This window comes from Hyla sarda, chromosome 1, assembly GCF_029499605.1.
Source record: "Hyla sarda isolate aHylSar1 chromosome 1, aHylSar1.hap1, whole genome shotgun sequence".
Lineage (NCBI taxonomy): Eukaryota > Metazoa > Chordata > Amphibia > Anura > Hylidae > Hyla > Hyla sarda.
This window is the reverse complement of record NC_079189.1, coordinates 7739370-7766519: the sequence shown is the minus strand read 5'-3', so window position 1 is coordinate 7766519 and position 27150 is coordinate 7739370. Positions and strand designations below refer to the sequence as shown.

At 35.6% G+C, this 27150-nt stretch overlaps 1 protein-coding gene and 1 long non-coding RNA gene across 2 annotated transcripts in view; one reads left to right on the top strand and one right to left on the bottom strand.

Moving 5' to 3' along the window:
• Window positions 1-19290, bottom strand: part of LOC130296214 (uncharacterized) — a 62813-nt gene extending 43523 nt beyond the window's left edge. Inside the window, exon 1 of the mRNA XM_056547567.1 lies at window positions 19164-19290. The gene's annotated coding sequence lies outside the window, so the exon portion shown is untranslated. The remainder of the gene's footprint in view (window positions 1-19163) is intronic.
• Window positions 1942-9458, top strand: LOC130296261 (uncharacterized). The gene is made up of 3 exons (XR_008849171.1): window positions 1942-2283; window positions 8528-8657; window positions 9306-9458. It is a non-coding gene; the product is annotated as an uncharacterized LOC130296261 (long non-coding RNA).
• Window positions 19291-27150: the final 7860 nt, after the last annotated feature.

Below are 27150 nucleotides of genomic sequence, written 5' to 3'. Positions count from 1 at the left end.
TGGTGGCACAGTGTGGGGCACTATTATATCCAGGAATCACAGTGTGTGGTACTATTATATCCAAGAGGCACAGTGTGTGGCACTGTTATATCCAGGAGGCTCAGTGTATGGCAACTATTATATCCTGGTGGCACAGTGTGTGGCACTATTATATGCTGGTGGCACAGTGTGGGGCACTATTATATCCAGGAAGCACAGTGTGTGGCACTATTATATCCAGGAGGCACAATGTGTGGCACTGTTATATCCAGGAGGCACAGTGTGTGGCACTATTATATCCTGGTGGCAGAGTGTGTGGCAATATTATATCCAGGAGGCACAGTGTGTGGCACTATTATATCCAGGAGTCACAGTGTGTGGCACTATTATATCCTGGTGGCACAGTGCGTGGCACTATTATATCCTGGTGGCACAGTGTGTGGCACTATTATATCCTGGTAGCACAGTGTGTGGCACTATTATATCCAGGAGGCACAGTGTGTGGCACTGTTATATCCAGGAGGCAGTGTGTGCCACTATTATATCCAGAAGGGCACAGTGTGTGGCACTAATATATCCAGGAGGCACAGTGTGTGGCACTATTATATCCAGGAGGCACAGTGTGTGGCACTATTATATCCTGGTAGCACAGTGTGTGGCACTATTATATCCTGGTAGCACAGTGTGTGGCACTATTATATCCTGATGGCACAGTGTGTGGCACTATTATATCCTGGTAGCACAGTGTGTGGCACTATTATATCCTGGTGGCACAGTGTGTGGCACTATTATATCCTGGTGGCACAGTGTGTGGCACTATTATAACCTGGTGGCACAGTGTGTGGCACTATTATATTGAGGAGTCACAGTGTGTGGCACTATTATATTGAGGAGGCACAGTGTGTGGCACTATTATATCCTGGTGGCACAGTGTGTGGCACTATTTTATCTTGGTGGCACAGTGTGTGGCACTATTATATCCTGGTGGCACAGTGTGTGGCACTATTATATCCTGGTGGCACAGTGTGTGGCACTATTATATCCTGGTGGCACAGTGTGTGGCACTATTATATCCTGGTGGCACAGTGTGTGGCACTATTATATCCTGGTGGCACAGTGTGTGGCACTATTATAACCTGGTGGCACAGTGTGTGGCACTATTATATTGAGGAGGCACAGTGTGTGGCACTATTATATTGAGGAGGCACAGTGTGTGGCACTATTATATCCTGGTGGCACAGTGTGTGGCACTATTTTATCTTGGTGGCACAGTGTGTGGCACTATTATATCCTGGTGGCACAGTGTGTGGCACTATTATATCCTGGTGGCACAGTGTGTGGCACTATTATATCCTGGTGGCACAGTGTGTGGCACTATTATATCCTGGTGGCACTATTATATTGAGGAGGCACAGTGTGTGGCACTATTATATCCTGGTGGCACAGTGTGTGGCACTATTATATCCTGGTGGCACAGTGTGTGGCACTATTTTATCTTGGTGGCACAGTGTGTGGCACTATTATATCCTGGTGGCACAGTGTGTGGCACTATTATATCCTGGTGGCACAGTGTGTGGCATTATTATATCCTGGTGGCAAAGTGTGTGGCACTATTATATCCTGGTGGAACAGTGTGTGGCACTATTATATTGAGGAGGCACAGTGTGTGGCACACTTACATCCAGGTGGCACAGTAGGTGGCACTATTATATCCTGGTGGCACATGCAGTATATAGCGTTTTATGATTGCCCCCCTTTCTTTAGTCCCGACCCCCAGTGTGCCCCCCCCCCCCCCCCCCCATGTCTATTACTGCCTGTACCTGCTGCTGCTTCAGAATGATTAGGACTTTGGATCTGTGGTTGGGCAGAGTCTGAACTTGTTTTTTCCTGTTGCAGACATTTCATGATCACTTTTTGTTAACTCTTTACACAGTGGGCGTGGAGAGAGTTTACAGGACACATATATAACTGACGTCTGGAATGTTCTTCAGAAACGCCCAGAGAACAACAGACATTCCAGCTCTGCTGCTCCTGTGAGGTAAGAAACTATACAGAAAATCTACTAACAACCAGACAATTCATCTTAGAAGATACAAAATCCGACTGGAGGTAGAAAGCAACTTATGGGACCCTGAGGGCAGAAAAAGTCAGACATTAAAGGGTTTATCTGGGATTGAAAAACAGAGCTGATTTCTTCCAAAAACTGGCCATAAGATCATGTGGATTTGTATGATATAATGGACTGCTGCATATAACATCAGTTTGTCATACTGGATGGTACAATGTGTCTGTCTGGACTATGAGGTAAGTCACTGGGTGGGGGGTGGTGGAGATACTTGAGTTGAGACATTGTACATGTGGTGGAGACATTGGGTATAGGGTGGTGGATAGTCTTTATACGACGGGGTTTGGTGGAGATCCTGAATATAAGATGGTTGGGGGTCGTCCTGGTATAAACCTGGGTTAGGTTCTCCTATAGAATCTGTGATGGTTGGGGGGTACATGTGCTACCGCGCACTTCTCCACCCTTGTTCTCTTCATCAGTTGGGGTCTCAGCATGTCCATGTGACCTGCACACATGACTGCTGGACTTTAAGCCAAGTTCTTATACTGTAGAGAGGATTCATATAGAATGTGTCGGCAGATAAGAACCATTCAGCCCAATATTGGGAATACTATCAATAGTTGTTGTCCCCCTCTTATATGAAGGATATCCTTATGCCTATCCCTATGTTATATGAAGGATAGCCTTATATCTATCCCTATCTTATATGAAGGATATCCTTATACCTATCCCTATGTTATATGAAGGATAGCCTTATATCTATCCCTATCTTATATGAAGGATATCCTTATACCTATCCCTATCTTATATGAAGGATATCCTTATGCCTATCCCTATGTTATATGAAGGATAGCCTTATACCTATCCCTATGTTATATGAAGGATAGTCTTATACCTATCCCTATGTTATATGAAGGATAGTCTTATGCTTATCCTTATCTTATATGAAGGATAGCCTTATACCTATCCCTATCTTATATGAAGGATCGCCATATGCCTATCTCTATCTTATATGAAGGATATCCTTATACCTATCTCTATCTTATATGAAGGATAGCCTTATATCTATCCCTATCTTATATGAAGGATATCCTTATACCTATCCCTATCTTACATGAAGGATCGCCATATGCCTATCTCTATCTTATATGAAGGATATCCTTATACCTATCTCTATCTTATATGAAGGATAGCCTTATATCTATCCCTATATTATATGAAGGATAGCCTTATACCTATCTCTATCTTACTTGAAGGATCGCCATATGCCTATCTCTATCTTATATGAAGGATATCCTTATACCTATCCCTATCTTATATGAAGGATAGCCTTATGCCTATCTCTATCTTATATGGAGGATAGCCTTATGCCTATACCTATCTTATATGAAGGATAGCCTTATGCCTATCCCTATCTTATATGAAGGATAACCTTATGCCTATCCCTATCTTATATGAAGGATAGCCTTATGCCTATCCCTATCTTATATGAAGGATAGCTTTATGTCTGTCACTATCTTATATGAAGGATAGCCTTATACCTATCCCTATCTTATATGAAGGATAGCCTTATACCTATCCCTGTATTATATGAAGGATATCCTTATACCTATCCCTATCTTATATAAAGGATATCCTTATACCTATCCCTATCTTATATGAAGGATATCCTTATGCTTATCCCTATCTTATATGAAGGATAGCTTTATGTCTATCTCTATCTTATATGAAGGATAGCCTTATACCTATCCCTATCTTATATGAAGGATAGCCTTATACCTAACCCCGTATTATATGAAGGATATCCTTATACCTATCCCTATCTTATATAAAGGATATCCTTATACCTATCCCTATCTTATATGAAGGATATCCTTATGCTTATCCCTATCTTATATGGAGGATAGCCTTCCTTATGCTTATCCCTATCTTATATGGAGGATAGCCTTATGCTTATCTCTATCTTATATGAAGGATAGCCTTATACCTATCCCTATCTTATATGAAGGATATCCTTATGCCTGTCCCTATCTTATATGGAGGATAGCCTTATGCTTATCTCTATCTTATATGAAGGATAGCCTTATACCTATCCCTATCTTATATGAAGGATATCCTTATGCCTGTCCCTATCTTATATGAAGGATAGCCTTAGCTTATCCCATGCATGCTTAAACTCCTTCACTGTATTTGCAGCGACCACTTCTGCAGGAAGGCTATTCCATGCATCCACTACTCTCTCAGTAAAGTAATACTTCCTGATATTACTGCAGAAACCTTCCCCCTCTATATATCACTATGTCCTCTATATAACGCTATCACCTCTATATAACATTATGTCCTCTATATATAACACAATGTCCTCTATATAACACTATGTCCTCTATATAAAACTATGCTCTCTATATAACACTTTGTCTTCTATATAACACTTTATACCTCTAAATAACACTATGTCCTCTATATAACACTATGTCCTCTATATAACACTATGTCCTCTATATATAACACTATGTCCTCTATATAACACTATGTCCTCTATATAACACTGTGTCCTCTATATATAACACTATGTCCTCTATATAACACTATGTCCTCTATATAACGCTTTGTCTTCTATATAACACGTTATACCTCTATATAACACTATGTCCTCTATATAACACTATGTCCTCTATATATAACACTATATCCTCTATATAACACTACGTCCTCTATATAACACTGTGTCCTCTATATATAACACTATGTCCTCTATATAACACTATGCCCTCTATATAACACTTTGTCTTCTATGTAACACTTTATATCTCTAAATAACACTATGTCCTCTATATAACACTATGTCCTCTATATATAACACTATGTCCTCTATATAACACTTTGTCTTCTATATAACACTTTATACCTCTAAATAACACTATGTCCTCTATATAACACTATGTCCTCTATATAACACTATGTCCTCTATATATAACACTATGTCCTCTATATATAACACTGTGTCCTCTATATAACACTATGTCCTCTATATATAACACTATGTCCTCTATATAACACTATGTCCTCTATATATAACACTATGTCCTCTATATATAACACTATGTCCTCTATATATAACACTGTGTCCTCTATATAACACTTTGTCTTCTATATAACACTTTATACCTCTAAATAACACTATGTCCTCTATATAACACTATGTCCTCTATATATAACACTATGTCCTCTATATAACACTTTGTCTTCTATATAACACTTTATACCTCTAAATAACACTATGTCCTCTATATAACACTATGTCCTCTATATAACACTATGCCCTCTATATATAACACTATGTCCTCTATATATAACACTGTGTCCTCTATATAACACTATGTCCTCTATATATAACACTATGTCCTCTATATAACACTATGTCCTCTATATATAACACTATGTCCTCTATATATAACACTATGTCCTCTATATAACACCATGTTCTCTATATAACACTGTGTCCTCTATATAACACTATGTCCTCTATATAACACTATGTCCTCTATATATAACACTATGTCCTCTATATAACACCATGTTCTCTATATAACACTGTGTCCTCTATATAACACTATGTCCTCTATATAACACTATGTCCTCTATATAACACTATGTCCTCTATATAACACTGTGTCCTCTATATAACACTATGTCCTCTATATAACACTATGTCCTCTATATATAACACTATGTCCTCTATATAACACCATGTTCTCTATATAACACTGTGTCCTCTATATAACACTATGTCCTCTATATAACACTATGTCCTCTATATAACACTATGTCCTCTATATAACACTATGTCCTCTATATAACACTATTCCCCCATAGTATTTATTCTTTTTTTATCTCGTCTCCTCCTTTCTGTATTTAGGTATTTGTATAGGACACCCCTCTCCCTCTCCCTCATATTATGTACTATGACAGCAATAACTATGCGTGTTACCATAAAAAGATGACAACACAATCACATACAAAACTAAAATACAAACGTTACCCCTCTGGGTTCCCCCCACCACTTGCCTCAGATTGAGGAGGCGAAGCTTTGCGCAGTGACCTCACACCTACTGTGTACGATATTCCATACATACCGGACTGTATACAGGGTGAGGGTCTCACCTGCAGCTGTACTTGTGATGAGAAATACTAGAAATAGGATCTCTGGGGTCTCCATGGTGGATCCCACTGATCCGATTATCAGAGTGTAAAGGCCAATTTCCTCTAAAGGGGAAAGTCCCAGTGACGCGTTATCAGGCCAAACCGCCATTTACGAGAACAGAGGAGTCATAGGAAATTCCTATAAATGATCTCAGAGATCAGGTTACGTTTACCCCACCCTCCTGGTAAACCCCCTATATGTTCATCCAAATAATCCTTTCATTGTTTTTAGTGATGCGTTGTACTTTTAGCATTAGGTAAATTAATTTTAGATTGAAAAATCCTACAGTTTTTATTACCTTTTACCTACACTGTATATAAAACACATAGATATGCTACACATACATCTATATGGCATAACAATACAGGTTGGTTGGGGTGATCTCTGTTTTACCTACCGTAAAGTGCAGATATATTACAGGATCTATCAGAGTCTTATTATACATTGGTCCCTCAAGTTACAATATTAAAGGGGTATTCCAGGGAAAAAAAACTTTTTTATATATATATATATATATATATATATATATATATATATCAACTGGCTCCAGAAAGTTAGACAGAATTGTAAATGACTTCTATTAAAAAATCTTAATCCTTTCAGAACTTATGAGCTTCTGAAGTTAAGGTTGCTCTTTTCTGTCTAAATCCTCTCTGATGACGTCTCGGGAAACGCCCAGTTTAGAAGCAAATCCCCATAGCAAACCTCTTCTAAACTGGGCGGTTCCCCAAACAGGTGTCATCAGAGAGCACTTAGACAGAAAAGAACAACCTAAACTTCAGAAGCTCATAAGTACTGAAAGGATTAAGATTTTTCAATAGAAGTAATTTACAAATCTGTTTAACTTTCTGGAGCCAGTTGATTGATATATATATATATATATATATATATATATATATATATATATATCAAACGTTTTTTCCTGGAATACCCCTTTAATTGGTTCTGGGACGACCATTGTATGTTGAAACCATTGTATGTTGAGACCATAACTCTATGGAAACCTGGTAATTGGTTCTGAAGCCCCAAAATGTCATCCAATAATAGGAAAAAGTGAGGATTAAAGATAAATAAGTAGATAAGTAATAGAGATAAAGCAAATCATTATATATAAAAGTAAGAAAGATCTGCTGGGAGCTGTCATCACTGTCTATGTCAGTGTTTCCCAACCAGGGTGTCTCCAGCTGTTGCAAAACTACAACTCCCAGCATGCCCGGACAGCCAAAGGCTGTCCGGGCATGCTGGGAGTTATAGTTTTGCAACAGCTGGAGGCACCCTCGTTGGGAAACACTGGTCTATGTAGAGGACAGAAGCTTTTTCAGGGTCCTGTACGGTACACGCAGTGTCCTAAAAAAAGGAAAATGGAGCCGGCCCCAACTGATGCCCAAAGGAGCAGCTAACCCTGGCACAGGTAAATAGTAGAGAACATGTAATACCTCCCTGTACTGTAGAGGGCGCTACCAGACAGCCAGTCAGTACATGCACTTTAGGAATACAGGGGGTTTTACCAGTGAAATATCCATTCTGATTGGTCAGTTCTTCCAGCCATTGACATGTTTTGCAGATCTGGACATTGTCTGTACATTGTATGTTGAGCCTGGTTTCAAGTTACACTGGTCCAGAAAAGACCATTGTATGTTGAAACTATTGTATGTTGAGGCCATTGTAAGTTGAGGGATCACTGTACAACAATAACTGTAGATTATTTACATTATTATTATCTTTTATTTATATAGCACCAGAAGATTATCACTACAGCCCTACATACTCTTGTCATTTGGGTTGTTTTTTTTTGCCAACCCTAATAACTATTTGCTGATACTGAGTTAAATTGAGATGGGGTAGTTATCGTCCCCATGGCCGTACCCTAATAAATACCCTGATATACAAGACACATTTATACAAAAATAAAAAAAATCTTTTGCACTTTAGATGAGGCTTGTATACTGTAGAGAGGTTCCATATATATACACAGTTAATACAAAATAAAACAAATTGCCCCGGGACTCCACCCAGCCCACATACAATAGGCATGTATACATTATAGTACTACCGTACAGTAACCTATAATAGCACAATACAATAACTACATTACACGATTCTATATACTCGTATAATCTTCCCTGGTGACCACAGGTTTCCCCATGACGGTCGCAGCACGATGGTGTGAACAAGGGACCGGCACGGGCTCACCCACACCCAACCCACATCATATATATAGGTAGTACCGAAAACATCCAGGACTATATATAACGTGGTTCTCACCTACTGCTCCACAGGTAAAGAATACCAATAGGGGAAGAAGCATGGTGGGCTCCATGGTGGGAAACTAGCAGAGCGTGCACTCCAATGGAATTCCCAGTGTCAAAATGATGGATCCTCCCAAGGGAATCATGTGACTTCCTAAAGGTTATTGGCTCTTAGGAAACTCCTATGTATCATGTGAATTTTTTTTAAATTTCCTGTATATCAATGTTTTGCTTTTGGTCACCAGGCAACAAAATCACCCCACCGCCTTTACCCCACCCTCCTGAAGTCAAAGTCCTGAAACTTTCCAGTTTCACATTTACTTTTTAAAGAATGTTTTTCTGCTTTATGACTACTCTGTACAGTCAGGGCCTCTTTATGTTTTTATTTGTTTTTATTTTTATTTTCCTATTTTATAGTTATATATATATATGAGTTCTATATGAGGTACATTACAACTTTATATGTGTCTTTTACTTGTTTTTCTGTTGTGCTTTCTGACCTCGGTTTAGTCCCCTGATGATCCTGGCTCCACCCAGGGGAAACACGTCAGGACACTTGTTGGTATAGGAGTTTATTGATTTTATTTGTGGTGTACTCTGTATGGATTCTACATCTTGTACCCTTCTTGGTCACCATTGTAGATATTTGGTATCCCTGGTTACCAATTGTTACTCGGTAATCTTTGTTTTCTCCTCTCCTCTATGTTCCTAAGGGCTGTGGATTTGGTGTATAGTTATTATTTGTATCTTTGTTTGTGACAGTGATATTGTGTATCTTTGTTTTTGACTCTCTCATTGTATCTTGCAGGATCCTGACAGGCGACACTAAGATGGCGCTCAGAAGTTACATATATATTTTTAACCCTATGATTTCTTAAAATTTCCTTGCAGAGCTGTATGATGATGCCGGTGAGTGTTCCCTGATGTCTCTCATAAAATACAATAAAATAAAATTTTAATAATAACATTTTTGTGTCAGAGTTCTTAATAAAACAAGATATTCCTGGTGATCTGGAAGGTCCACACGGGGGCGCTGTGTACAGAGAGGATATACACGCAGACAGACAAACAGGAAATGAGAAAGCAAAAAATGTGAAGCATCAACACAGACTGAGAAGGTTACATCATAGTGAAAATAGTTAAAGGGTCACATGGTGTACACCCTTTGTAAGGCCTCGTTCACACCCTGATTTGTGCCTCAGAGGCACGGATACATCAGAAAACTTTCAAAATGGCATGAAGAGGTATCCAGGCATGGCCTGAGTGCAGTTAGTGACAATGGTCGGGTCATATTCTTAACATATTTGGGGTTTGACGTAGGATTGGGGGTGCAGCTGTTTTTAGTCCCAGACAAAACTCGTCTGACTACGCTCAGGCCATTGAAATTAATGGGGCCAGTGCCTATTTAAGCATGAATTCATCAACCAGCCTGATGAAGAAGGCGATGAGCCTATGAAACCCGTCAGCTTTAAAAATTTTGTACAAAAGCAAAATGATTTGCATTATCTCAGTGATGTCAGTTCGTCCAACCCTTAGTGAAAGTTTTATCCAAACATCTTCCTAGTGTATTTCAGATAATGTAACCCTTTGTTATCTAATGTGTTGCATAGTGCTGCAGCCCTATGCAACACAATAGATAACAAAGGGTTACAGTAACCGAAATACAGTAGAAAAATATAAAAAAAAGTGGATAAAACTAATGAACAGTACTGCGAAAACTCTAACTACGGGTTGGAGGAACTAAGGTCATTTAGATAAGGTAAAAAGTCCATGAACTTGTATGCTGCATGCCTCTGCTCTTGTTATTTGTTATTAAAGTTTTTTCTGCTGGGCGTGGTCTTAGGCAGCCTGGATCCTTGTCACTTCCTGCAGCCATTTTAGTTTTGGTCTTCTAAGCTGTGTGACTGGACATTCATCTCTCTGGGCTTATGTAGGCGTCGGTTTTTGGCCAGCAGTAGCCTCAGGAAAGACTCCAAAAGGACAGCATCAATACCACTATTACCATTACAGTATTATATCACTATTACCATTACAGTATTATATCACTATTACCATTACAGTATTATATCACTATTACCATTACAGTATTATATCTCTATTACCATTACAGTATTATACCACTATTACCATTACAGTATTATACCACTATTACCATTACAGTATTATATCACTATTACCATTACAGTATTATATCACTATTACCATTACAGTATTATATCACTATTACCATTACAGTATTATATCACTATTACCATTACAGTATTATATCACTATTACCATTACAGTATTATACCACTATTACCATTACAGTATTATACCACTATTACCATTACAGTATTATATCACTATTACCATTACAGTATTATATCACTATTACCATTACAGTATTATATCACTATTACCATTACAGTATGATATCACTATTACCATTACAGTATTATATCACTATTACCATTACAGTATTATATATCTATTACCATTACAGTATTATACCACTATTACCATTACAGTATTATACCACTATTACCATTACAGTATTGTACCACTATTACCATTACAGTATTGTATCACTATTACCATTACAGTATTGTATCACTATTACCATTACAGTATTGTATCACTATTACCATTACAGTATTATATCACTATTACCATTACAGTATTATATCCCTATTACCATTACAGTATTATATCACTATTACCATTACAGTATTATATCATTATTACCATTACAGTATTATATCACTATTACCATTACAGTATTATATAATTATTACCATTACAGTATTATATCACTATTACCATTACAGTATTATATCACTATTACCATTACAGTATTATGTCACTATTACCATTACAGTATTATATCACTATTACCATTACAGTATTATACCACTATTACCATTACAGTATTATATCACTATTACCATTACAGTATTATATCACTATTACCATTACAGTATTATATCACTATTACCATTACAGTATTATATCACTATTACCATTACAGTATTATATCACTATTACCATTACAGTATTATACCACTATTACCATTACAGTATTATATCACTATTACCATTACAGTATTGTATCACTATTACCATTACAGTATTGTATCACTATTACCATTACAGTATTGTATCATTATTACCATTACAGTATTATATCACTATTACCATTACAGTATTATATCACTATTACCATTACAGTATTATATCACTATTACCATTACAGTATTATATCCCTATTACCATTACAGTATTATACCACTATTACCATTACAGTATTATACCACTATTACCATTACAGTATTATATCACTATTACCATTACAGTATTGTATCACTATTACCATTACAGTATTGTATCACTATTACCATTACAGTATTGTATCATTATTACCATTACAGTATTATATCACTATTACCATTACAGTATTATATCACTATTACCATTACAGTATTATATCACTATTACCATTACAGTATTATATCCCTATTACCATTACAGTATTATACCACTATTACCATTACAGTATTATACCACTATTACCATTACAGTATTATATCACTATTACCATTACAGTATTATATCATTATTACCATTACAGTATTATATCTCTATTACCATTACAGTATTATAAAATTATTACCATTACAGTATTATATCACTATTACCATTACAGTATTATATCTCTATTACCATTACAGTATTATATCACTATTACCATTACAGTATTATATCTCTATTACCATTACAGTATTATATCACTATTACCATTACAGTATTATATCACTATTACCATTACAGTATTATATCTCTATTACCATTACAGTATTATATCACAATTACCATTACAGTATTATATCATTATTACCATTACAGTATAATATCGCTATTACCATTACAGTATTATATCCCTATAACCATTACAGTATTATATCACTATTACCATTACAGTATTATATCATTATTACCATTACAGTATTATATCTCTATTACCATTACAGTATTATAAAATTATTACCATTACAGTATTATATCACTATTACCATTACAGTATTATATCTCTATTACCATTACAGTATTATATCACTATTACCATTACAGTATTATATCTCTATTACCATTACAGTATTATATCACTATTACCATTACAGTATTATATCACTATTACCATTACAGTATTATATCACAATTACCATTACAGTATTATATCATTATTACCATTACAGTATTATATCACTATTACCATTACAGTATTATATCATTATTACCATTACAGTATTATATCCCTATAACCATTACAGTATAATATCACTATTACCATTACAGTATAATATAATTATTACCATTACAGTATTATATCACTATTACCATTACATTATTATATCACTATTACCATTACAGTATTATATCACTATTACCATTACAGTATTATATAATTATTACCATTACAGTATTATATCACTATTACCATTACAGTATAATATCATTATTACCATTACAGTATTATATCACTATTACCATTACATTATTATATCCCTATTACCATTACAGTATTATATCACTATTACCATTACAGTATTATATAATTATTACCATTACAGTATTATATCACTATTACCATTACAGTATAATATCACTATTACCATTACAGTATTATATCACTATTACCATTACATTATTATATCACTATTACCATTACAGTATTATATCACTATTACCATTACAGTATTATATAATTATTACCATTACAGTATTATATCACTATTACCATTACAGTATTATATCACTATTACCATTACATTATTATATCACTATTACCATTACAGTATTATATCACTATTACCATTACAGTATTATATCACTATAACCATTACAGTATTATATCACTATTACCATTACAGTATTATATCACTATTACCATTACAGTATTATATCACTATAACCATTACAGTATTATATCACTATTACCATTACAGTATTATATCACTATTACCATTACAGTATTATATCACTATTACCATTACAGTGTTATATCACTATTACCATTACAGTATTATATCACTATTACCATTACAGTATTATATCTCTATTACCATTACAGTATTATATCACTATTACCATTACAGTATTATATCACTATTACCATTACAGTATTATATCACTATTACCATTACAGTATTATATCATTATTACCATTACAGTATTATATCCCTATAACCATTACAGTATTATATCACTATTACCATTACAGTATAATATCACTATTACCATTACATTATTATATCACTATTATCATTACATTATTATATCACTATTACCATTACAGTATTATATCCCTATAACCATTACAGTATTATATCACTATTACCATTACAGTATAATATCCCTATTACCATTACAGTATTATATCACTATTACCATTACATTATTATATCACTATTACCATTACAGTATTATATCACTATTACCATTACAGTATTATATCATTATTACCATTACAGTATTATATCACTATTACCATTACAGTATTATATCACTATTACCATTACAGTATTATATCACTATTACCATTACATTATTATATCACTATTACCATTACAGTATTATATCACTATTACCATTACAGTATTATATCCCTATTACCATTACAGTATTATATCTCTATTACCATTACAGTATTATATCATTAATACCATTACAGTATTATATCACTATAACCATTACAGTATTATATCACTATTACCATTACAGTATTATATCACTATTACCATTACAGAATTGTATCATTATTACCATTACAGTATTATATCACTATTACCATTACAGTATTATATCACTATTACCATTACATTATTATATCACTAATACCATTACAGTATTATATCTCTATTACCATTACAGTATTATATCACTATTACCATTACAGTATTATATCTCTATTACCATTACAGTATTATATCACTATAACCATTACAGTATTATATCACTAATACCATTACAGTATTATATCTCTATTACCATTACAGTATTATATCACTAATACCATTACAGTATTATACCACTATTACCATTACAGTATTATATCACTATTACCATTACAGTATTATATCACTATTACCATTACAGTATTATATCTCTATTACCATTACAGTATTATATCACTATTACCATTACAGTATTATATCACTATTACCATTACAGTATTATATCACTATTACCATTAAAGTATTATATCATTATTACCATTACAGTATTATATCACTATTACCATTACAGTATTATATAATTATTACCATTACAGTATTATATCTCTATTACCATTACAGTATTATATCACTATTACCATTACAGTATTATATCACTATTACCATTACAGTATTATATCTCTATTACCATTACAGTATTATATCACTATAACCATTACATTATTATATCACTACTACCATTACAGTATTATATCTCTATTACCATTACAGTATTATATCACTATTACCATTACAGTATTATATCACTATTACCATTACAGTATTATATCACTATTACCATTACAGTATAATATCACTGTTACCATTACAGTATTATATCACTGTTACCATTACAGTATTATATCACTGTTACCATTACAGTATTATATCACTGTTACCATTACAGTATTATATCTCTATTACCATTACAGTATTATACCACTTTTACCATTACAGTATTATACCACTGTTACCATTACAGTATTATACCACTGTTACCATTACAGTATTATATCACTATTACCATTACAGTATTATATCTCTATTACCATTACAGTATTATATCACTATTACCATTACAGTATTATATCATTATTACCATTACAGTATTATATCACTATTACCATTACAGTATTATATCACTATTACCATTACAGTATTATATCTCTATTACCATTACAGTATTATATCACTATTACCATTACAGTATTATATCATTATTACCATTACAGTATTATATCACTATTACCATTACAGTATTATATCACTATTACCATTACAGTATTATATCACTATTACCATTACAGTATTATATCACTATTACCATTACATTATTATATCACTATTACCATTACAGTATTATACCACTGTTACCATTACAGTATTATATCACTGTTACCATTACAGTATTATATCACTATTACCATTACAGTATTATATCTCTATTACCATTACAGTATTATATCACTATTACCATTACAGTATTATATCACTATTACCATTACAGTATTATATCACTATAACCATTACAGTATTATATCACTATTACCATTACAGTATTATATCACTATTACCATTACATTATAATATCACTATTACCATTACAGTATTATACCACTATTACCATTACAGTATTATATCACTATTACCATTACAGTATTATATCACTATTACCATTACAATATTATACCACTATTACCATTACAGTATTATATCACTGTTACCATTACAGTATTATATCACTATTACCATTACAGTATTATATCTCTATTACCATTACAGTATTATACCACTATTACCATTACAGTATTATATCTCTATTACCATTACAGTATTATATCACTATTACCATTACAGTATAATATCACTATTACCATTACAGTATTATATCACTATTACCATTACAGTATTATATCACTATTACCATTACAGTATTATATCATTATTACCATTACAGTATTATATCTCTATTACCATTACAGTATTATATCTCTATTACCATTACAGTATTATATCACTATTACCATTACAGTATTATATCTCTATTACCATTACAGTATTATATCACTATTACCATTACAGTATTATATCTCTATTACCATTACAGTATTATATCATTATTACCATTACAGTATTATATCACTATTACCATTACAGTATTATATCTCTATTACCATTACAGTATTATATCACTATTACCATTACAGTATTATATCTCTATTACCATTACAGTATTATATCATTATTACCATTACAGTATTATATCACTATTACCGTTACAGTATAATATCACTATTACCGTTACAGTATTATATCACTATTACTGTTACAGTATTATATCACTATAACCATTACAGTATTATACCACTGTTACCATTACAGTATTATATCACTGTTACCATTACAGTATTATATCACTGTTACCATCACAGTATTATATAATTATTACCATTACAGTATTATATCACTATTACCATTACAGTATTATATCACTATTACCATTACAGTATTATATCACTATTACCATTACAGTATTATATCTCTATTACCATTACAGTATTATATCATTATTACCATTACAGTATTATATCTCTATTACCATTACAGTATTATATCATTATTACCATTACAGTATTATATCACTATTACCATTACAGTATTATATCACTATTACCATTACAGTATTATATCACTATTACCATTACAGTATTATATCACTGTTACCATTACAGTATTATATCACTGTTACCATTACAGTATTATATCACTGTTACCATTACAGTATTATATCATTATTACCATTACAGTATTATATCACTATTACCATTACAGTATTATACCACTATTACCATTACAGTATTATACCACTGTTACCATTACAGTATTATATCATTATTACCATTACAGTATTATATCACTATTACCATTACAGTATTATATCATTATTACCATTACAGTATTATATCACTATTACCATTACAGTATTATATCATTATTACCATTACAGTATTATATCACTATTACCATTACAGTATTATACCACTATTACCATTACAGTATTATATCACTGTTACCATTACAGTATTATATCATTGTTACCATTACAGTATTATATCACTGTTACCATTACAGTATTATATCACTGTTACCATTACAGTATTATATCACTGTTACCATTACAGTATTATATCATTGTTACCATTACAGTATTATATCACTGTTACCATTACAGTATTATATCTCTATTACCATTACAGTATTATATCACTATAACCATTACAGTATTATATCACTGTTACCATTACAGTATTATATCACTGTTACCATTACAGTATTATATCACTATTACCATTACAGTATTATATCTCTATTACCATTACAGTATTATATCTCTATTACCATTACAGTATTATATCACTATTACCATTACAGTATTATATCATTATTACCATTACAGTATTATATCACTATTACCATTACAGTATTATATCACTATTACCATTACAGTATTATATCACTATTACCATTACAGTATTATACCACTATTACCATTACAGTATTATACCACTATTACCATTACAGTATTATATCACTGTTACCATTACAGTATTATATCACTATTACCATTACAGTATTATATCACTATTACCATTACAGTATTATATCTCTATTACCATTACAGTATTATATCACTATTACCATTACAGTATTATATCTCTATTACCATTACAGTATTATATCACTATTACCATTACAGTATTATATCACTATTACCATTACAGTATTATATCACTATTACCATTACAGTATTATATCTCTATTACCATTACAGTATTATATCACTATAACCATTACAGTATTATATCACTATTACCATTAAAGTATTATATCATTATTACCATTACAGTATTATATCACTATTACCATTACAGTATTATATCACTATTACCATTACAGTATTATATCATTATTACCATTACAGTATTATATCACTATTACCATTACAGTATTATATCACTATTACCATTACAGTATTATATCATTATTACCATTACAGTATTATATCACTATTACCATTACAGTATTATATCATTATTACCATTACAGTATTATATCTCTATTACCATTACAGTATTATATCACTATTACCATTACAGTATTATATCATTATTACCATTACAGTATTATATCACTATTACCATTACAGTATTATATCACTATTACCATTACAGTATTATATAATTACCATTACAGTATTATATCACTATTACCATTACAGTATTATACCACTATTACCATTACAGTATTATATCACTATAACCATTACAGTATTATATCACTGTTACCATTACAGTATTATATCACTATTACCATTACAGTATTATATCTCTATTACCATTACAGTATTATATCTCTATTACCATTACAGTATTATATCACTATTACCATTACAGTATTATATCACTATTACCATTACAGTATTATATAATTATTACCATTACAGTATTATATCACTATTACCATTACAGTATTATACCACTATTACCATTACAGTATTATATCACTATAACCATTACAGTATTATATCACTATTACCATTACAGTATTATATCACTATTACCATTACAGTATTATATCACTATTACCATTACAGTATTATATCATTATTACCATTACAGTATTTTATCACTATAACCATTACAGTATTATATCACTATAACCATTACAGTATTATATCACTATTACCATTACAGTATTATATCACTATTACCATTACAGTATTATATCACTATTACCATTACAGTATTATATCACTATTACCATTACAGTATAATATCACTGCTTATCACTGTACTTGGGTCAAGTAAACGAATATTCATTCAAATCACTGTGTCTACATGTCTCCATCTAACCTGAGCTTCTGACGGTCCGGTCTGCTCCACTGCTTGGATACGAAGGTAGGAAAGTCACAGGCACTATCAGTTACACCTTCACTTGCCTTCATGCGGGGACAGAACAATGGGATAGTGCCCCCCTCAGATCTTCTCTATAATCACATGATGCCGTACAGGTATTAACGTGGAATAGTGCCCCCCTGAGATCTTCTCTATGATTACATGATGCTGTACAGGTACTAACGTGGAATAGTGCCCCCCTGAGATCTTCTCTATGATTACATGATGCTGTACAGGTAGTAACGTGGGATAGTGCCCCCTCAGATGTTCTCTATGATCACATGATGCCGTACAGGTGGTAATATGTTATAGTGCCCCCCCCCCCACAGATGTTCTCTATGATCACATTATTCCGTATGGGAAGTAACGTGGGATAGGGCCCCCCACAGATCTTCTCTATGATCACATGAGGCAGTACAGGTAGTAACGTGGAATAGTGCCCCCCCTGAGATCTTCTCTATGATTACATGACGCCGTACTTGTAGTAACGTGGAATAGTGCCCCCCCTCAGATCTTCTCTGTGATCACATGATGCCGTACGGGTAGTAACGTGGGATAGTACCCCCCTGAGATCTTTTCTATGATCACATGATGCTGTACGGGTAGTAATGTGAAATAGTACCCCCCTGAGATCTTTTCTATGATCACATGATGCTGTACGGGTAGTAACGTGGGATTGTACCCCCCTCAGATCTTCTCTGTGATCACATGATGCCGTACAGGTAGTAACGTGGGATAGTGCCCCCCTAAGATCTTTAATGCTGTACGGGTAGTAACATGGAATAGTGCCCCCCTGAGATATTCTGTATGATCACATGATGCCGTACAGCTGGTGTTGTGGGATAGTGCCCCCCTCAGATCTTCTCTGTGATCACATGATGCCGTACAGGTAGTAACATGGAATAATGCCCCCCTGAGATCTTCTGTGTGATCACATGATTCCGTACAGCTGGTGTTGTGGGATAGTGTCCCCCGGAGATCTTCTGTGTGATCACATGATTCCGTACAGCTGGTGTTGTGGGATATTGCCCCCCGGAGATCTTCTCTATGATCACATGAGGCAAAACCTACACAACAATAGCTGAAGCAGACATGGTATAATGTAACAAATGTTATTGGTTAAAAATAACGTTTAAAATAGGAAAAGCATCTGAAAAAAGGACATCTTATGGATCACATTGGTATAATGTTATAAATATAAGAGCCCTCCCACAGTGTGGTATGGATAGGTATGTAGCAGCATAAGGGTTCACAAAGGTGCTATATCTCAATAAAGTGCATGTACAACAGTTAAATGGCAAAGTGCCCAAGAATATACAAAGCAATAAAGCAGCAAACACTTATACCCACATGTAAGAGCAAAAAGCGTGATGCAGAGACGTCCACCCCTACGTTCGTATCGGAACTATGTCCTTCTTCTGGGAGTGGTTAGTATATGGGGGTGGTGGATATTTATGAGCACCTGGTTGTTCCTGCCGTGGGGAGCGCGGTGAGCCTGTCATCAATCTGCGTCCGGGAGTGCGCGCACGTGACCCTCCGTCGAATAGCGTCGGGATCAGCTGATCGCAGAACACGGAAGCAGCCGAGGAGAGAGAACACCCCGGTCTCAGAATGTCCAAGCGCAGCGTCATGTCCGGTGATGCGAACACGCGGCCGTCATGCTAAGCAACGGCGGTCACGTGACTCGCATCCTCCGAGAAATGCGCATAGAGGGAACGCTATAGTAAACAACGCCATCTATTGGGCAAAAGTAGTATAGTATTAAGTACATATATAGGGCGCCCTCTATTGAACGTAAGAATACATGTACATGGATATCCAATGCGGTTATAGCATTTAATCATTAGATAAGACCGTAGAGTCATATAGAGGATGCAAAAAGGGAGGTATGTGAAGAATGGAGAATTGTGGGATAGCGTGAAGTGATTACAGGGGGATAAAGGTAATAAAGAGAGAGTAGTGCAGCATGCTTAAATATATATACAATTTCATAAAATATCAAACAGATATAATGAGTAATGGATCGGTACACATTTCATAATAAATAATGATTAAATAATATAATATATATATATAAGTAAAAAATGGATAATAATAAATGATGAGTAATAAAAAAGAGGATGCGTGATGTAATTAGTGAAAAAATTCATTACATAAAGAAATTGACAAGAAAGTTGCATGTCTTGCAACAACAAGATGAATGTATGTACCAGAAGAAAAAATCTATATACACAACCTAATTGTGCTCAAAATGTGCGAAATGAGTATAATGTGTATATATGTGATTATATGTGTAACAGTTATGTGTATGTGAAAATAATAGTGAGTGTGCAATGTGTTTATCTGTGCACGTGTCTAAATGTGCTATAATACAAACTACAGCAGATAGATAGTTACAGTAACATGGGATAGTGCCCCCCTCAGATATTCTCTATGATCACATGATGCTGTACGGGTACTAACGTGGAATAGTGCCCCCCTGAGATCTTCTCTATGATCACATGATGCTGTAAGGGTACTAACGTGGAATGGTGCCCCACTGAGATCTTCTCTATGATCACATGATGCCATATAGGTGGTGTTGTGGGATTTTGCCCCCTGCAGATCTTCTCTATGATCACATGATGCTGTACGGGTAGTAACGTGGGATAATGCCCCCCTCAGATCTTCTCTATGATCACATGATGCTGTACGGGTAGTAATGTGGGATATTGCCCCCCGCAGATCTTCTCTATGATCACATGATGCCATATAGGTGGTGTTGTGGGATTTTGCCCCCTGCAGATCTTCTCTATGATCACATGATGCTGTACGGGTACTAACGTGGAATAGTACCCCCTCAGATCTTCTCTATGATCACATGATGCAGTACAGGTAGTAACGTTGGTTAGTGCCCCCCTCAGATCTTCTCTATGATCTATGGAGAGGAGGTCCCTTACCAGTTATGTATATTCTGTAAATTTAACACAGTTTTCTATCTCAACATAGTAATAAGAAGAACAAATAATCTGACAGGATAAAGAAAACTATAGAATTCTTGTGCGAAACCTTTAGGATTTCCCATATCTTGTTGACGTCACATTTGATTTCCTTTTTACAGAAATGTTATTTTTTCTCATCTTCTGTAGAACGTTCTGGCCGTCACCTTCTATTGAATACAATTTATGGACAGTTTTTGACCTTATTGATAGAATCTTCTGTGGGACACTCATTCCCCGTCTCCACATGGCCCCGCAGACCTTGGGAAGATGTTCTGTTCTCCTGGTTCTGCCATTATAGGCAGCTGATATATCACTGTCTATTTTCTGCAGGTCCTAATAAGATCCACCATCTTGGAGAACATTATGTGAACCATCTGGAGACGGGTGCTTCACTTACCCTTCTGTAAGTTACAAGAGCAGGTGACTTCTCAGGGTGGGTACATGAGGAGCAGCACTATTTATGCCCATTATATCACTCATAGGTGGCATTCTCACCAGTTTTCCCCTCTGTAGACTCCTAGAGCGCTTGGTCTACTCTCCCCTAATCCACTGTCCCACCACTAACTCTCTTCTCGACCCCTTAGAATCTAGTTTCTACATTTTACACTCTACACGACTTTTATAAGAGGGACATTCAGTGAGAGAACCTGTAGAGATTGTGGACAAAACTGGTCAAACATACATGTTGTCTGGATGAGCTCACGTGTCTATGGCTGATACTTGTGTTTAATGTTTTTCTCTACAATGACCCGAGCTCCTAATGATAACATAGAAAACCCCCGTCCACCTAGTATTTTGTAATGTAAGAGGAAACGTGACTGTTATATAAGTTCTTACTGAGTAACATTAGATTCGAGGTTTTCCTGCAGTTTTGTGGAATATGAGAATTTCTCAGATGTTTAGCTCTGGTCTCCTGTCTCTGACCTGTTGTTGTTGTGGTGGTGGTAATGGTGGTGGTGGAATCGCTTGACACCCCATAATAATGTGCAGTCAGAGCTATGGAATTTCCTGTTCTAATAAAAGCTCCTGTGGTCAGAGAGAAACAGAGATAAATGGTGACCAAGAGAGGTGCAGACAGATCCACCTGTAGAAACAATGCAGAACAATCTCAAGGAAATCAAAGCTTTATCCATCAGAGGATACCATGGAAGAAGACAATTCCTTTCCATTGGAGGGATTCATAGAAGTTTATCATCTCGTAGGAGGATAAAGTCTATAGGGAAAACCATCATGAAGAACATTGATAATGTCAGGTCTGATGGGCTCCTTCAGGTACCCATAGAATTCCCGGTCTTGGCTCTTCAGCACGTCACCTCTTATGAACATGCAAAGGAAATTACATGATGCCGTATGGGTAGTAACGTGGGATAGTGCTCCCCTGAGATCTTCTCTATGATTACATGATGCCATAGGGGTAGTAACGTGGGATAGTGCCCCCCTCAGATCTTCTCTATGATCACATGATGCTGTACGGATAGTAACGTGGGATAGTGCCCCCCTCAGATCTTCTCTATGATCACATGATGCTGTACGGATAGTAACGTGGGATAGTGCCCCCCTCAGATCTTCTCTATGATCACATGATGCCGTACGGGTAGTAATGTGGGATAGTGCTTCCCTGAGATCTTCTCTATGATCACATGATGCCGTATGGGTAGTAATGTGGGATATTGCCCCCCTGAGAGCTTCCCTATAATTACATGATGCCCTACAGGTAGTAACGTGGGATAATGCCCCCCTGAGATCTTCTCTATAATCACATGATGCCGTACGGGTAGTAACGTGGGATAGTGCCCCCTTGAGATCTTCTCTATGATCACATGATGCCGTATGGGTAGTAATGTGGGATAGTGCCCCCTTGAGATCTTCTCTATGATCACATGATGCCGTATGGGTAGTAATGTGGGATAGTGCCCCCCCGCAGATCTTCTCTATGATCACATGATGCTGTACGGGTAACAACGTGGGATAGTGCCCCCCTGAGATCTTCTCTATGATTCCATGATGCTGTACGGGTAGTCACGTGGGATAGTGCCCCCTCAGATCTTCTCTATGATTACATGATGCCGTACCAGTAGTAACGTGGGATACTTCCCCTCTGAGATCTTCTCTATGATCACATGAGGCTGTACGGGTAGTAAGGTGGGATATTGCCTCCCTGAGATCTTCTCTATGATCACATGATGCCGTATGGGTAGTAATGTGGGATAGTGCCCTCCTGAGAGGTTCTCTATGATCACATGATGCCGTACAGGGGGTGTTGTGGGATATTGCCCCCCCCCCCGCAGATCTTCTCTATGATCACATGATGCTGTACGGGTATTAACGTGGGATAGTGCCCCCCTGAGATCTTCTCTATGATCACTTGATGCTGTACAGGTAGTAAATTGCTCCCCCCCCCCGTTGCTATTCTCTATGATCACATGATGCAGTACAGGTAGTAACGTGGGATAGTGCCCCCTCAGATCTTCTCTATGATCTATGGAGAGGAGGTCCCTTACCAGTTTTGTATATTCTCTAAATTTAACAGAGTTTTATTTCTCAGCATAGTAATAATAAGAAAAAATTATCTGACAGGATAAAGAAAGCTACAGAATTCTTGTGCGTAACTTTTAGGATTTCCCAAATCTTGTTGACGTCACATTGGATTTCCCTTTTACAGAAATGTTATTTTTTCTCATCTTCCGTAGAACATTCTGGCCGTCACCTTCTATTGAATACAATTCTTGGAAAGATTTTCACCTATTGATAGAATCTTCTGTGGGACACTCATTCCCCGTCTCCACGTGGCCCCGCAGACCTTGGGAAGATGTTCTGTTCTCCTGGTTCTGCCATTATAGGCAGCTGAAATATCACTGTCTATTTTCTGCAGGTCCTAACAAGATCCACCATCTTGGAGAACATTATGTGATCCATCTGGAGACGGGTGCTTCACTTACCCTTCTGTAAATTTTTATTACAAGAGCAGATGACTTCTCAGGGTGGGTACATGAGGAGCAGCACTATTTATGCCCATTATATCACTCATAGGTGGCATTTTCACAAGTTGTCCCCTCTGTAGACTTCTAGAGCTCTTGGTCTACTCTCCCCAAATCCACTGTCCCACCACTAACTCTCTTCTCGACCCCTTAGAATCTAGTTTCTACATTTTACACTCTACACGACTTTTATAAGAGGGACATTCAGTGTGAGAACCTGTAGAGATTGTGGACAAAACTGGTCAAACATACATGTTGTCTGGATGAGCTCACGTGTCTATGGCTGATACTTGTGTTTAATGTTTTTCTCTACAATGACCCGAGCTCCTAATGATAACATAGAAAACCCCGTCCACCTAGTATTTTGTAATGTCAGAGGAAACATGTGACTTATATAAGTTCTTACTGAGTAACATTAGATTTGAGGTTTTCCTGCAGTTTTGTGGAATATGAGAATTTCTCAGATGTTTAGCTCCGGTCTCCTGTCTCTGACCTGTTGTTGTTGTTGTGGTGGTGGTAATGGTGGTGGTGGCATCGCTTGACACCCCATAATAATGTGCAGTCAGAGCTATGGAATTTCCTGTTCTAATAAAAGCTCCTGTGGTCAGAGAGAAACAGAGATAAATGGTGACCAAGAGAGGTGCAGACAGATCCACCTGTAGAAACAATGCAGAACAATCTCAAGGAAATCAAAGCTTTATCCATCAGAGGATACCATGGAAGAAGACATTTGCTTTCCATTGGAAGGATTCATAGAAGTTTATCATCTCGTAGGAGGATAAAGTCTATAGGGAAAACCATCATGAAGAACATTGATAATGTCAGGTCTGATGGGCTCTATCTAGTACCCAAAGAATTCCCGGTCTTGGCTCTGCAGCACGTCACCTCTCATGAACATGCAGAACAAATTCTGGAATCCCGATCCTTCAAAGGAAGGAAACATGAAAGACCTGAATTCAATGACCTTTCCTTCTGGAGTGCAGACGTCTCCTCTGATGACATTGAGAAGGTTCGCCTCAAGTTTTATGAGACAATAAGGACAATGGAGGAACCAGAAGACATGGAGAGATCTCCTGAGGAGATAAAGAAGCAATTCGCCAACTCTCCAGCATTCAATAAATCGGCTTCTTGTTACGGGAACTTTAAATTCTCCTTCCCCCTGTCTTTTCTGTTATGTAGATACAAGACACAACACTGTAATGGTGGAGAACCACAGCTCAGGATCCTGGGCACTGATGTCTACAAGCAGGAGATCGCTCATTACATTGTAGTGCACAGTCCTGATACCAAGGTCTTCAATGATCTCCCCATTGTTCGCACCATAGCTGCCGGACCAGATCGTTACAGCTTCGTCTCTAAGACAGATGGAACCTTGTTCTGGAGACCAGAATCCACCTCCAGTTCCTTACATATGAAAGTATCTGGTGGCTCCCGCACGCTGAGACCTCGTCGGCTATGTTCACAGTGTGTCTGGAACCATTTGGTGTTGGCTTTCCATCTACCTAGGGGTGGAGAACTCAACATCCCAGTCCGGTACCTGCTAAAGAACCTGACACCTTGTTATCCACTGAAGCTCTTCATGAAGAAGAACAAGATTCAGAAGCACAAAGCAAGAGAAATGATTCAGACATTTAATGAGAGGTTTCTGGATTCTAGGTAAGAGTCTCGTGTGTGTATTACACATGAGCTGGTAATAGTCCTGGACTCATTGTCCCTTATTAAAACCTAAGACCTCCATCTCCGATCAGGAGGTTTATACTTATAAGAGTAGATCAGACTGATAATAGAGGTGTACTGTGTATGACTGACTGTAGATGTTGTATTGATATTACCAATAGTGTTGGGCGCGAATATTCGCATTTCAAATTTTTATTGCGAATTTCGCAAATTCACTAATATTGTGAATATATTCGCTATACATTCGAAATTACGAATATTCACTTTTTTCCGCATATTCGCATATGTGAATATTCGCATATTCCTTCT